Source organism: Molossus molossus, unplaced genomic scaffold, assembly GCF_014108415.1.
Source record: "Molossus molossus isolate mMolMol1 unplaced genomic scaffold, mMolMol1.p scaffold_m16_p_11, whole genome shotgun sequence".
Taxonomy (NCBI): Eukaryota; Metazoa; Chordata; class Mammalia; order Chiroptera; family Molossidae; genus Molossus; species Molossus molossus.
In genome coordinates this window covers 85963134-85978828 of record NW_023425346.1, presented here as the reverse complement: position 1 = coordinate 85978828, position 15695 = coordinate 85963134, and the positions used below count along the sequence as shown (strand labels likewise).

The 15695-nt window shown below is 37.3% G+C and overlaps 1 protein-coding gene across 4 annotated transcripts in view; it reads left to right on the top strand.

Annotated features, from left to right (window-relative positions):
* Window positions 1-15695, top strand: part of ERBB4 (erb-b2 receptor tyrosine kinase 4) — a 1035274-nt gene that overhangs the window by 256768 nt on the left and 762811 nt on the right. The gene's annotated exons all lie outside the window — the stretch shown is intronic.

Here is a 15695-nt window from a genome sequence, read left to right as displayed (position 1 = left end):
AGATTTCCAAACAAGATGAACCCAAAGAGGCCCACACCAAGACACATCATCATCAAAATGGAAAAGATTAAAGACAATGAGAGAATCTGAAAAGCAGCAAGAGAAAAGCAGTTAGTTACCTACAAAGGAGCTCCCATAAGACTGTCAGCCTATTTTTCAAAAGAAACTTTGCTGGCCAGAAGGGAGTGGCAAGAAATATGTAAAGTGATGGAAAGTAAGGACCTACAACCAAGGTTATTTTATCCTGCAAAGCTATCATTTAGAATCGATGACCACATAAAACTAAAGGAGTTCATCACCACCAAACCAATATTATATGAAATGTTGAAGGGTCTTCTTGAAGGAGAAGAAGACCAAAAATATGAACACTAAAATAGCAATAAATACATATCTATCAACAATTGAATCTACAAAGAAAATGAGCAAGCAGAACAGAAACAGACTCATAGATACAGAGAACATTTTGATGGTTGCCAGATGGGAGGGGGTTTGGGGGATGGGTAAGAAAGGTGAAGGGATTAAGAAGTACAAATTGGTTGTTAGACTGACGAACCTCAAAGGGGTAGGGGAGTTGGGATGGGAAGAGATAAACCAAAGAACTTATATGCGTATATGCAAAACCAGTGGACACAGCCCTGGTCGTTTTGGCTCAGCTGTTAGAGTGTCGGCCTGCGGTCCAGAGAGACCTGGGTTTGGTTCCCGCTAAGCGCACGTATCTCGGTTGCAGTTTGTTCCTGGCCCTGGTTGGATTGTGTGGGTGGCAGCCACTCGGTGTGTCCCTTTCATGTTGATGTTTCTCTCCATCTCTCTCCGCCCCCCCTCTCTCCCTCCCACTCTATCTGAACAAAAAATGAGAAAAAAAATGTCCCTGGGTGAGGATAAAAACAAACAAAAACAAAACAAAACAAAAAAACCAATGGACACAGACAATAATGTGGGGAAGGCAGGAAGGGGGCGAGATCAGGAGGAGGTGGTCAAGGGGGCAAAACAGGTGGACATCTATAATACATTCCACAATAAAGATAAATTTAAAAAGAAAAAATAGGTAGATGATTTACATTTTCCAAATATCTATATTTCATCATTTTAGAAGGAAGTCCTTTAGTCTGATAAGATTTTACCTTTACAGGGGGAAAAAAGTCAGCCTTTGGCTGCCTTTTAAACTTTATAATTATTTCTACCTCTCACTATTACATTTTACAAATAAAGAATATCACATACTGCTTTAAATATTATAGAAAGGAGGAAAATTTATCAGGATCTTTTATGAAAAATTATTTCAATTATATTAATGAAATTAGTAAATAATCAGAGTAGGGAGAGGAGAAAACAGGGATCTATGGCCCTTTCAAATGCATTTCAAAATAACAGCTATGGTTTTTGTTTTTGTTTTTTATCCTTACCTGAGGACATGTTTTCATGTTTTGTTCAGATAGAGTGGGAGGGAGAGAGAGGAAGAGGGGGAGAGAGAGAAACATCGATGTGAAAGGGACACTTTGAGTGGCTGCCACCCACACGACCCAACCAGGGCCGGGGACAAACTGCAACTGAGGTACATGCCCTTAGCGGGAACCGAACCCAGGTCTCTCTGGACCGCAGGCCGATGCTCTAACCGCTGAGCCAAACCGGCCAGGGCAACAGCTGTGTTTTTTTATAACAAGAAAAATGAGGGCTTATTGATACCACTTAGGGGAATGGGAAGAAGAGTTTTAGTAAATAATTCCTAGAAGGATGTGATCCCTCCTCTCCGTCCCAGTTTTCCTTACCAATTCCCCTCCCGAGTTTCATTGTTTGTCAAAAAGTGAAGAGTATAGAGAGTACAGAAAAGAGTATGTCCCATCCACCAATCTCATTTAATTCTTTTGATTATGAGAACACTTACCTTCTCTGAGCCTCAGTTACTGAACCTACAATAACATTTTTGAGCAATTTGATTTCTAGGACTCTTCCCCATTACGACATTCTGTTTCCAGTGCTCCAGTCCACCTGTAGCTCCATTCACTGCTTTCATTACATGTTCTACATGTTTTTCCACTGCAGTTTGCTTCCCCCTAACATCGTATTGCATTGTTCTGTAGTTGAGTCCGCGATGAATCAAGTTATGTGACTGCAACGTTGCAGATAAAATAATGTCATTCACTTCAGGAAAAAAATGCGTAGAATACGTTCAAGGCATGTTTGGGAGCAACTGCTTTTAAGTTTAAAAGGCAATTGGTTAAACTTTAGCCTAATTTATCATTGAAAATTTAAGATATTAAGCATTAATTTTTTCACCTATTATGGGGAAAGCTATTTCTGAATCACCTTATTGTTCATTAATCTTTCAGCATACATGAAGGATTTGGGGTCTCTTTCTTTCATACGTTTATTGATCATTCCAAGGAGACATTAGGTACCCTGGTTTTGACAGAACAGATTTTTGTGTCTTGTCTTAAAAATATGTTGGTTGCCATGGGACCAAATTAATGAGCATGCTACTAGTAAAAATTGCCTATTTAGTTAATAACTACTACATTTGTGGGAGCAAACTGGATGGCTTATGTTCACACAAATAATGAGGTCCTACCTTTCATTGTTTATTCAGTCTGTGTTCACATCACATTGTGATTTAGGATTTTGTTTTATTTCCAAAGAATTATTTTCCATCTTCTGAGGAAGGTTTTCAGGTTTTGATTTTTTAAGGAAAATGTCTTTTTATTGTAATTCAGTTACAGAGGCCAAAATTATTCTAAATGTTGTTTGATCTTTGTTAAAAATGAGTTCTGTTAGGAGAGATGATTCTTTTCTAAAATATTGGCATATAATCATATTTCTCTTTTACAATTAAGCATTTTCAGCTTATTTTTGCAAGGACTTTTTGTATCCTTTCATAGATTAAAGTTTTGTCCTTAATATAAGTACTCTCTGTAGAAAACTACCCATACATTCATGAGATTCCAATTTTAATTTTAAAGGGAAAAGTTTGCATTTCAACACAAACAATAAAAATGATCAAGTTTCACCAACTTTCAAGAGAAAAATAAGCCTCTTACATTGGCATAGTTTTTGAAGGAAGATGATCCCAAAGGTCTTTTGATTAATTAGGAAAACAAAAGATATCTCATGAAATTAATGTAAAGACATAATTAGGAAAAAATGGATAGGGTGAGGATGAACAGAAATAAGATATCCTGGTCATAGAATTAGCTTCTTGATCATTATGGACACTCATTGATGAGATGGTGATAATTAGAGCCTGATTTTCTTTAATTAAATAGGATCAAGTTACATAATGGTGAAATATAAACTATATCTCCCCTTTTACCTTCTTAAAACATTCCCATTACAAGTAGAAATCAGCAACATTCTATTATTTATTTGAAGTTTCAATACTTTCCTATGGAATTTTAATAATTCATATAAGTAAATCTAAAGGGAGAGCTGGCAGACTTAGATAAGTTCAACAGCAAACATTACGTCTGATATTTTATAGATCTTTAAGTTATTATCTGCAGAAGTTCTAGGAAGCAAAAGAAATTCAGTTTAATCGAGACAGGTACAGTGCAGAGAGATTCCATTGATTCTCTCACTCTCTTCCACCCTCACAGCTCATTTTATTTATAAAATATTTAACAATCAAGTTACATTGCATTCAAATATACACAAATTTACATTGAATGAGCAACGTTTAATTATTTTGACATACTTAATTTTAAAACCCTTTCATCACGAAGGTGTGAATTTCATAATCTGCAGTGTACATCCCGCCGGTGTGGCTCAGTGGTTGAGTGTCGACTCATGCACGAAGAGGTCACCGATTCAGTTCCCGGGCAGGGCACATGCCCAGGTTGTGGGCCCGATCCCCAGTGGGGGCATGCAGGAGGAGGCCAGTCCATACTCTCTCTCATTGATTTTTTTCTCTCTCTCTCCCTTCCTCTCTCTCTAAAATCAATAAAGAAAACAAATTTTGAAAAAAGGAGGGGTGGAGGTGGAAGAGGGCATAGAGGAGATACACTGAGATGGAAAAAATCAAATAACAGCTGCCCTAGGTACCTAAATTTAAGTAGTTTCAAGGTATAGTGGAAGACGAGAAAGATCGTCTTGTGTGATTTGCTGATTTCAGCTTGTCTGGGCTTTTGAATGGAAGTATTATCAACTATGAAATGATAAAATTTAAATGTACAAAGGCAATGAACCACCAATCAAAGCTAACAAAACTAAACCAACCAACCAAACAGTTGAAAACAAACGTACCGAGCCATTGGCGGTCATGTGGCCTCCCGGTCAGTCAGGTCTGCTCGAACCCGTGTGGCTTTCCCCAGTGACATTCCAAGGCGGGCTGTGTTCTCCCTCCCCGAGAAACAATAAGGATCTCATCGTATAAAGGTGGAGTTTTATCCATCGCTCTCCGTTTTAGTAGAAGTGTAAATTCAATTACGTGTTATAAAGTTAAAGAGAAATTTCAAATTGTCCATTTCACAAAAATAAAATAAAGGGCCCTCATGCTGCCTAGTTGACCCGGGCACGGAAATCAATTGTCACTTACGTTACGGCAATTTCTACGGATTGCAGCTACCACTGTTTTATGCGGTGCCTTTTATATGGGAGTAAACAAAATTCCAGCGACAAGACAAACCTCTTTGTTTCCCTCCATTTTTCTTGTTGAAATATTTGAAGTGCAAAGCAGGTTGTAGCCTAAGAAGATGCGTTATGTTTAACAACGCCCGCGGCGACTGCAGAAAAGGTCTGAGGTTTTAGAAAACATGTAAACAGTTGAGAATGGATTAAAGTGGGACTAATTTGATCACAATGAAGTCCTTAGTGAAGAATTGTCATTATCAGCTTTTTTTCAGTTTATCACCACTGATAATGCAGTGGTTTCAAAGAAAAATATAGATCTTCCAGAATATATTTTGAAGCATTATAATCACACTCTTCTGTTTATTAAGCTCCACAATTTATTTAATAAGCACCCCTTCTTTCATTTATTTGACATTTATTTATTAAGCATCTACCACATCCTGTGCTAGGTATTGAAGGTGAAGAGGAAAGACGGGACCTTTAGTGTGGGAGGAAAAGCAAGTGATCAATATATAGATAATACACAAGGTACTTCCATAGAGTGGCAAGTCTTTTTGATGGTGTGAGTGGGGACACCTCTCAGTGGAGGTGATGTGTGAACTGGAGATTGAAGAACAGGATGCAGCCAGGCCAGTCATGATATCTGGTGATCCATTTTGACGAAAATATTTCAGGTTCAACCCAGAAACACAGTGATGCATAAAAGGAGACAGTGCCCTCAAGGAACACACAGTGGATATATTTTGCTTACTTATTTGGGGGAATCACTTGGAATGCATTGTGGTCATAAAATCCCATTAGTTCAATAAACTAGCATCAGTGTAAAACTTGGCATTTACTGTTACCCCTTCCCATATATATTGCTTATTAACATGATGTATGATTTTATGTTTTACTTATCAAGGTTTCTTAAGGTTCATGGTACTAGAAATAGTTCTCTTGATCTTTTCAGTTAAAGTGTATTGCATCCCTCTGCCCTTAAATCTCTCTGCCAACTTATTTCTAATGTACCTCATTCCCCCAGCTTGCTGACTGTTCTCTCACGTGATAAATAACTCTGCCTTATCAAGGTCAGTTGGAAAGGCCCCTTTTACATATCTCATAAATTTCAGCCAGGTGCCACTGATGTGAGATTAATGGAATGGCACCGTGGCAAGCACTCAGCCTTGTCTTAATTATGCTAAGGTTGCCAGTGCACCGTTTCTCTTCATCTGTCTCCTGCTGTAGGGAACACTAAACACTATGTCATTAGACTGTCTGTTCCACAACATTGGCTCTTTGCATTTACAAAGTCATCAGATGGCTTATGACATAGCTTTTCTAAGAAATTAAATTAAACAAATAGTGAAAACAAAAATTAGGGGTGAAGTGCCTGAAAACGAAAAGATTTTGAGTTATAATCGGGGGGAAGGGGATCCTCTATGTTTTATAATGATTTTCCTCTGACCCAAGACTGACTGACTGACTTAACTGATCAGAGGGGAAATTTTGACTCTGGATGATCACAGGTATGAAAAAGTCCTTGTACCTTTAAGACTGAAGGCTCCTAATTTATGCTATTGGTCCTGATCCAAGTGCACACTCTTGGAGATCTTCCTTCCCATCGTCCCTTCCCTTTGTGAATGACTAGTTTCCAGAGGGAAGCTATCTCTAGGCCATATGTCCTACATGGGTGTTTAATTACCTCATCTATTTTTGCTCAAAGTCCTCATCTACTTTTCAGAAAGCGTGCCAACATAGTTTCTTGTTGGATTTGGGAATAAAAACAATTCACTAACCTGGATTTCAAAATTGTGATGATTTGTTTTGATTCTGCTTTCCAGATATTAATATTCTTTCTACGAGGGAGCAGATATCTTATGTGACATCTTTCCTTTCCTAATTCAAGTAAAAATTCTTTCCGAATGACTAGTATGTTCTAGGGAGCTCTACTCCATGAGGGGGAGACACATGAATAACATCAGCCAAACTCGAAACACTTGGGATAATCTTTTATTTGTGATGAAATAATTAGAGAAAGTAATACTTTCGTTAATTATATGGACCATGGTACCACATTACTTAGGTTTAAATCCTTGCCTCCACCATTTACTAGCTATGTGACCCCTAAACAAGTTAGTTTCCTTTTTCACGTTTCATTTCCACATCTTTAAAATATGAGTAATAATATTAGTGACCCCCTAAAGTCTTTTTAAGGACACTTGGAAAGTATGAAAACCGATGGACCAGTGGCTGACTCCTTGTAAGTGTGTCAGGGTGTTTGCTGTTACTCTCTGGACTCTTCTCAGGCCACTAGTTCACAATGACCTCTATGTATTTGCTTTTACAAATCTCTTATTGCATATCACGTGCTATGTATTATGAGAAACATAAACATGAAAAAGAAAAGATCCTTTGCTCAAGGAGTGTATACTTTACTCACAAAATAAGATGCATTTCAGTTAATTACAATAACAGAGCCTTGATGAGTGTGACGATGGTACAGGGAAAATATTGCCCCAGTTCTGAAAATGGACGGAGTACTTCTCACGGAGTTAATGAGACAAAGAAGCACAAGACACCAAATGATGGGTATAATTTGACATGAAGAGCATTTTCGAATAAAGAAATACGATAGTCAAAGGCTTAAATGTATTCAGGTGTTTACCTTGGACCAAGCATAGCTGCATATCTTCACCTTTTTGTAACATGGGACGTGGGAACCATAGTGATGACAGGTCTGCATTACAAAAGTTAGCTCTGGTCAATCATGGGAGTACTTCTCAAACCAAGTTTTATAAATGGTGCTCTTTAGACACTGGATCAGTATCATAATCTGAGATTTGCCTTATGAACAGGTAGGCAAATCAAGGGTATTGGAGAAGACTGAGTTTGAATCATATAAAACCTAGGCAGAGATCTACTTTTCACAAAGTTCCTTGAGACAGGCATAGGCCTTTTAAAAATGTCAATGGAGGATTTGCTTTTTAGAGCATCTGTCCTTTGCTTCTCTTGACTTTGCTTCTGTTTCATCTGAAGAAGACTGTAAATACATATCGACCTGACAGTGCTATCCTCAAATATTCTCTGGTATTATACTAAATCCACCCAGAGGAATTCCAAATCTAAATGTGGAGTTCATATTTGTGAGATAAAAGGAGTAGGCTTTGATCAGGAAAAGTTCATTGGGGAGTGACTGTTAGATTTCCACTTGCTTATCAGAACAAAAGATCACTAAAGATAAGACAGATGCATTGGCAATTGTAAAAATATCATTCTAGAAGAAATGCATAGCTCATAGTGATGTTTTCCAGTCACTGAAAGTATGATGTTGCTTTGTAATTTTGAAAAAGTAATTTATTTTATCCTTATCTGAGGACATTTTTGCATCATCTTCAGATAGAGTGAGAGGGAGAGAGGGAGAAAGAGAGAGAGAAAAACATTGATGTGAAAGAGACACATCAACTGGCTGCCACCCACAAGACCCCAACCGCCGGGGACAAATTGCAACCGAGGTACGTGCCCTTAGCTGGAACTGAACCCAGGTCTCTCTGGACCGCAGGCCGATGCTCTAACTGCTGAGGCAAACCAGCCAGGGCTGGAAAATTAATTTTAATAAGAGAAATCTTAAAATTTTTAACCATAAAATAAAATTCTGATAACTTTTGAATCATTTTCAAAAAGGCATTCTGAAAAGTGTAGATAAAAGTACTGTACACATAATTTAGAAAAATACCAAATATAAAAAATTACTTTCCTGACTTATTTCCTACCTACATGAGTGTCACTTATATATATGTAAGTGTGGTAAAAAGGATTAATGAAAAAGATCTGGTATTGCTAATGATCAGGTCATCTCCATTTCTTAGTTATTTAAACAGATATTGACTTATTATCAGACATTATAATAAGGCTGAAAATCTAAGTCCCTGATAGTTTTGATAGAAATGCTAAAATAGATGGATATTTATGTATTTATACTGGACTGTAAGGTACCAATGCAGGTGGCTACACCACATAGTAAAATTAATATTTCAAAGAGCTACAAAGAACTTTGCAGGACTTTTGTTCCCAATGAGGTCTTGATTTTTCTGATATTAAACTTTATCCTATTTTTCTGCAAATATGTATTTTTTTTGTCCGATTAAATCAGAGCATAAGAAATGGAAGTGCAATCAAAACTATTTCTTTTATTGCAAATTGCAGGATACAGCACCGAGAATTACAGTGAATTTCCTTGGCTAGATGGTAACCTGAGGCACACGTTTCTGCTCACCCTTGGGCAGAAAGTTAACCGTTTTAATGTCAGATAACATTTATGGTTCCCATTCTCTTCTGGAGCATGCTAACTAGAAATTGCATTTGATAGTTGGTACGATAGTGATGGTTAAGCCCTCTGCTGCAAACATTTGTGTAAATTGGGCACAGCACAATGTTGATATTTAGATAAATGTAAATAATGATTACTCTGTATTTCGACATGGTTATCCTAAAATGTAACCCCAACTTACTAACAGCTCCCTAAAATGACAATTAAATTGCTATTTGGCTATGTAAGTATTCCCTTGTGCCAGATCGAATAGTGCCAGGTTTAGAAATGAGAATGTTGTGTTTTCTTTTGGGGGGGTGCATTTTATTGACATTATTAATGAAAACATTCAAATGCCCAGTCTGTCTATTAAAACAGTCACCTGAAATGTATACATTGAAATAAGCTAAGGTAAACCATCAACCTACACCTATTCAAACATGTTACTGAAGTTTTGTTTTTGTTTTAACTTATTTATAAAATCTGGGATTTTTTTTACCTATGAGCTTGCCTCTATTATTATGCATCCATATGTAGTAATATTCCCTAAATATGCACTTGAAAAATTGTAGGTTGGTAATTTTCATGGGGGATTATTATTTTTTTATTGCTATCTTCTTTTTCCATGTTCTAATTTCACAAATGTTATGGTGTACTGAAATGCATGTTCACAAAGCAGCTCTACAACTTAGCTTTTCCCATTTGATTAAGGCTGGTTGAATAGGAGGCAACCGAATTTGGTGGTGTGTAATATTTTGGCACGTTTATACTCTGTGTGTGTACAGCTATAATTTAGAATAGCTGTGACTAGCATTTAATTACCTACACTGAGTATTTAGATATTTGTTTATTTGCTAAATCTAGACTTCAGTGCCCCATGTTTCAGGTTTATAATAAGTACAAAATTATATATTAGTGTAGTTTCTTTTCATTATGTTTGACAGAAATAAGTAAAAATTAGGAGTATTATGAGGATAATATCTGATACTATGTGAAGAAAACTAAATATAATCTCTTATTCTTTTTTTTTTTAATAAGGCTGCTTTTCCATTATGAAAATAGAGATATATAATGTTTAAAGAAATACAACTTTTGACAAATAAAAATTAAAGAAACTATTTGGGAATCATTGGGCTTATTTTTTTTTAAATATAAGGATATTTATTAAGCATTTACTCAATTAATGATTGGCTCTAATAATTTACATATATAATAACCATCTTGAGATCCTTAACCATCCTTGGGATGCCTGAATTAATTATGTTTTCGTTTAATTTTATTTTTATTGTTGACACTATTACAGATGTCCCCATTTCCCCCACCTTTGCCCACCTCCTCCCAGCCCCCACCTCCTCTTCCTTCTCATTCATTTGTTTTTATCTTTTTTAAATCTAAAAGGTAGACTTTAGCTGCCGTTTTAATTTCAAACTTAGTTGGCAGGTATTGTCTTTATTTTTATAAATTTTATTAGCGCGAAGAAATAGTCTGAGGATATTTTGCTAATAATGATGTCACCAGTTTCACCCCCCAGTTGAAATGGGAGGCTGTGCCTCTGTCCTCAGCGCTTCCTGGCCTGTGGGACGCCCGGTGGCGCGGGGACCCTCCTGTGCAGCGTCCGCCCAGCAGCAGCGGGAAGGATCCGTGTGTCGCTGGAACTCTGCCTTGAGATCTCACTTAAAAAGATCGGAAGTGTCTTCAGAACCCACTAAGAAAGGTCCGAGGAAGAACCCGCAGGGCCCTCTGCAGCTGCTGCCGTGGTTCTGTTCTGAACAACAGCTCTTGTTTGATTTTTGACGGAGACTTTTCTCGTAGGTGGAGTTTCCAGGAAAACAGAAAGCCTTTCTTTCTCACGACAAATCTCGGCCTAGAAGTCATCCACTTTGGATCATTATATCTAATTCTTAAACAAAAGATAACTGACTCCCTCCCCCCCCAAATTTTAATGCCTCCTATAAAAATATTGCTCCTCCTCATAGTAGTTTTCAGGAAAAAATGAAATTCCATGTGAGGCCTACAGCTAAGGGCAAAGGAAAGAGGAGAGAGACTGGAACAGGGGTGCTTGCAACTGCAACAGAGGCGCTAAGTCACTCAAACCATAATATAATTATTTTTGAAGTACTGACATCCTCTTAAAGGGTGTTGGAGTTCACAATGAAAATTGCTTTTGCAGCAGAGTGCACCACCAGGCCTGTGGGGACCGATTAGCAGAGTGGCTCTCTGTGTCCTATATACTTACAGGCCGCTTCAGTGCTTACGGTAACACACAGGACATGGAGAAGTGAAAACTTTGATTCATGAAAGAACCCCATGTGCCTCTCTGCTGGCTTTATATTTAAAGTGTGTTTGATGATTTACCACCTCCTTTTAAACCAATTCACAAAGACAAAGTAATTGATGGATTAGATACAGTCTGTTGGTTTGCAGTTTAGGCAGAGAAGTGTTTTCTTGCATCATGGGGTATAGTTTGCAGTCTCCCTTTCCTGTCTCTTAAGTTATATTAATAAGTTTGGGGAGCTACTCATTATAATTTTTATGCTGACTGAGACTCAGAGGATGGTGTTATCTTTGAGCAGTGAAGAGAGGAACTGAAATACATAATTATATTTTAAAGAAACATTAGGGACCTTAGAGCCAGCAGGATCGACTCCACTTCTCGCTTGCTGTGCCTGGCAGGTAAGCGGCTTAGGACAGGACTCATAAATATATTTCTTAGGACATGCACACTCTGTTTTAATATTATTTAATTAAATCTAGAAAAAAATGAAAAAAATAGATAATTGATATTCTGTGACAAACTCAGATTACTTTCTTGAGAATTTCTACAATTATTACTGATTGATTTATATATCACTGGGTACTAGTCTTTCCAGTAGAAAAGTGACTATTCTTGTAGGTCTGAATTCACAATTGATATGAAACAATTTTAAATTGAGAATAAGGAAACAAATTCTTAAACTGATTTGAATGATAAAGCAAATAATATATCATAGTCTTTTTAAAAGAATTATTATAAAACCAGTATGAGGGGAAAACTGTTTCAATTGGCAAACTCTTGTTATGGGATCTTTTGCTGAGAACATCAAAACATTTTCATTATGCAAGAACATTGGGTGAGTTTTCAACACATAGGTCTTTCCACTAAAATAGGTAGCGGGAAATCCCATGCTTGATCATCCAGGGAAATTTAAGGGATGGTGAAGACTGAATCCCCACTTTAATTTCCTTCTTAAAAATAAACATGCTGAAATCAACTCTTTATGTCTTATTATATGCTGGTGCTTAAAATGTGAAAGCAAGGAAAAGCCACATTTCATATATATATACTCTGAAATATAATACAGTTCTTTTTCTTTGCTGGTGCTAAAGGGAAGAGGTTTATTCAGGTGCCACGGCCTGGGAGAACGGTAGACTCCAGTCTCAAAGACCATTCCTCTTTCCTGTTCAAGCCCATGGTTCTTATAGGGAGAGGGATGGCAGGGCTTTTTGTCCTATTGAATTATCTTGCTAGGTTTTGGCATGTTCAGACCCTCCCTGTCCATTCACCTTTCTACCTTTTGGAACCCTCACTTAAAAACCTCCCCCTGCACCATCTTGGCCAGTGACAGTCTTTGGTAACAATTCCTCCCTTCAAAACTCTGGATCCTTATAATCTTACAAGGGTAAATGGATGTGTATAGTACTATGTCTCAGGGCTTTTCTAGTTAAACTCTAAAAAATGATGTTATCAACAAGCTTGTTCCTGTTAATATGAATATTATTGTAGAAAGCAATATTTTAAAAGTACGAATTGGACATATCACATGAGACATCTATATATGTATAAAGTATGTCTGACCTTCAGCTGAGAATCTGCATATGCAGAGGGCCGACTTAAGTTATATGCAGATTTTCCATTGTGAGGGTGGTCATCACTTCTATTCCCCTCTTTGTTCAAAGGTCAACTGTAATTCACCTTCTTGATGACAGTTTCTGTGACCTTTCCCACAGTGTAAAATGATTGCTTGTTTTGTTTATTCTCCTCTACCGTGCTTCCAGGATGCATGCATATGCGTGTGTGATACTGAGACCCACAGAAACTACATGTAATATGTATTAGGTCTTGTCCTCTAGATCATGAGCTTTTCATGGGCAGTAGTCTTGTGTTATTGGTCCTGACTTAAACTGAATGTCCTGAGCATGGACTATGTGTTGACGGAATGAACAAGTGAGAGTACATATTTCTCCTGTGCCTTTTGTGCTACATACTAGGATCAGCCTATGTGGATCCTCCCAGTGGGAGCTACTGAGGGAAAGCATAGCTTCAGCAGGAGACAGCCGACAGTGGTCCACTTCCACTGGTCTCACTAAGTGGAAGCATGATGAAAGGATCATAAAACCAGGGGCCATCCAGACTTGCTTTATTTGAGACAAAAAGCTTATAACGGGCCCATGGACACCTTTTTATTGTTCATTCACAAGGTGATTTACTGAGGCTGCTTTTCTATTGTGTGTTATTTTTATTTAATAAAGATTTGAGTGGGAGAGGTTTACATATAATATTCAGTTTTTTTGTTTACCTCATATTCATGCATAAAATGGAACATGAAAGAGCGCTATTTCTTTTTTGTAATATTTATGGGTATAGCAATTTAAACACATTCTTTTGTTGAAATGGCATTGTTAATATAATCGTGATATTTTAAGTGGAATGGAAATGAATAGTGGTAAACCTGTCTTTATCATTTTGACAAGGGACTGTGAAAATTGTCCATGGGAGAGTTGCTTAGGTACATAGACTCCTTGTCTGTAGAGCCAACGTGTGACTCTCCTTCCAGGAACATACAGGGCATGTGCTTGGGACGGTTCCACTTGGCCCGATCCTATTTTCCAGGCCAGTGAGCATAATGGCAGGGCAAAAATGAGATGTGTCTATGTGCCTTTGGTAATTACTGAGTATATGTTAATGAAGAGCTGTTTCTTGGCCTTCCACCAGCACAGTTAAATATGACCAGCTAGAGCTTTTCCTTGATGAATGGAAACCACCAGAACAGTTATAGAACCCTATATAAACAAATTGCTTTTGAGTTTAATTTTGAACTAACATGAATGCAAATATTCTTAAATAGGGTGCTCTATAAGTATTTATAGTTGAAGTGATTCTAAAACTCGAGACCTTTCTGTGGAGAAGTCAACATTGTTGATATAACAAATATACTTCAAGGTAATATGCATCTAACACAGTCTAAAAGCTACCCAGCACTATGCCGGGCATTATGAGCAAAGAAGTTACACAGAACATGTGTGCTGTACTGTAGGATTTTAACACTTAGCACTGTGGGCAAATCGTGGATGTTTATTAACCAATAAAAGGGGTTAACAATTACAGGGACATCTCAGAAGTGATTATCGAGATACTGTTAAAATCTTAAAGTACAAAATAAAAACAAGAGAATGTGAGGAAATATAATTATGGGAAAGAAAAAGGTGAAGAGATGATTCTGATGGTAAAGTATTACATTTATTGGTTTCTGTTCCCAGGATGGGCAGTTAACCTGGTCTTTGGAATTCATTTATTATGCGACATTAACAGATTTTGAAAATTAGAAAATAATATCAAATCAAGCATAACAGTTTGTTTTAATGTTTTCATAGCATTGCTCATAGAAAAGGAACGTACTTTATAGAATTATTAGCTTTTCCCAGAAATAACACATCATTTATTTTCCCTTTTGATATCTCAGTAGCTTGAACATTTAACAGACTCTTAGCTTCAGAGGGATGGCAGAAACTCCATTGGGGGCGTGGCAGTCCTCCACGAATGTGTTTCCTGTCATCGGATAGGAGTCCCTTTACTTCATGGGTCTTTGGGTATATGTATAAACATACAGATCACAGATCTAATGTCATGGTAACCATTTTGGATATGTCTCTCTATAGAGATAGTATATTAGTTTCCTGGTGCTGCCATAATAAATCACCACAAACAAGGTGGCCAGAATGACAGAAATATACTCTTTCACAGTTCTGCAGTGCAGGAGTCCCAAGTCTAGGTGTCAGCAGGGCTGGTTATTCTGGAAACTATCAGGTAAAAAGTGCCCATGCTTTTCTCCTAGTTTCTGTTGTTTGCTTGCGGTCGTCGGCATTATTTGGTTTGTGACAATTCACTCTAGTCTCTGCTGACATCTTCACATCACCTTCTCTGAGTCTGTGTGTCTTCTCCTGCTTTCTTTCTTACAAGGACACTCTCATTGGATTGAGGTCCCACCCTGATCCACTATGGTCATATCGTGAGTCTTAACCTTAATCAAATTTGTAAAATCCTTTATTACAAATAGGGTAACATGAATTGGGGGGTGTACTCTTCAACGCACTCTAGATAGGAATTGCAAACAGGATAAACCTGGAGATTCTTGGAGTATTGATTTATTTCTTGTTTAATGAGAATTTATAGTTCCAAATATACCTTTAAATACAAGTAATGACTAACTTATTCTCCTTTTTATTATTTGTGTTCCATAGAGTTACAGAAAAAAAAAAAAAAAAAATAGAATGCCAAAATATATAATTCTGTGGACCCAGCTGCTCAAACCCACTGCATTTCAGATACACCTTTCTGTGGCTCTCATTTGTTCCTTACTGTTTGTACTTCTTTGTCTAAAGCCACTTCTTTTAAGAGGCAGGTTGATTTTGAGACGAAGTGCAGAGACTACGTTCTTTCAAAGACTTGGGAGGGGCCCTAGCAATGGGTTCACTTAATCATATAATTTTGTAAAATTTGCAGTAGGAGACACTTTAACCACAATTAGTTAACACTGACCTCACTTTCCATTCTGATTTCTCCTCAATAACATTTCCCTTCATAATACAA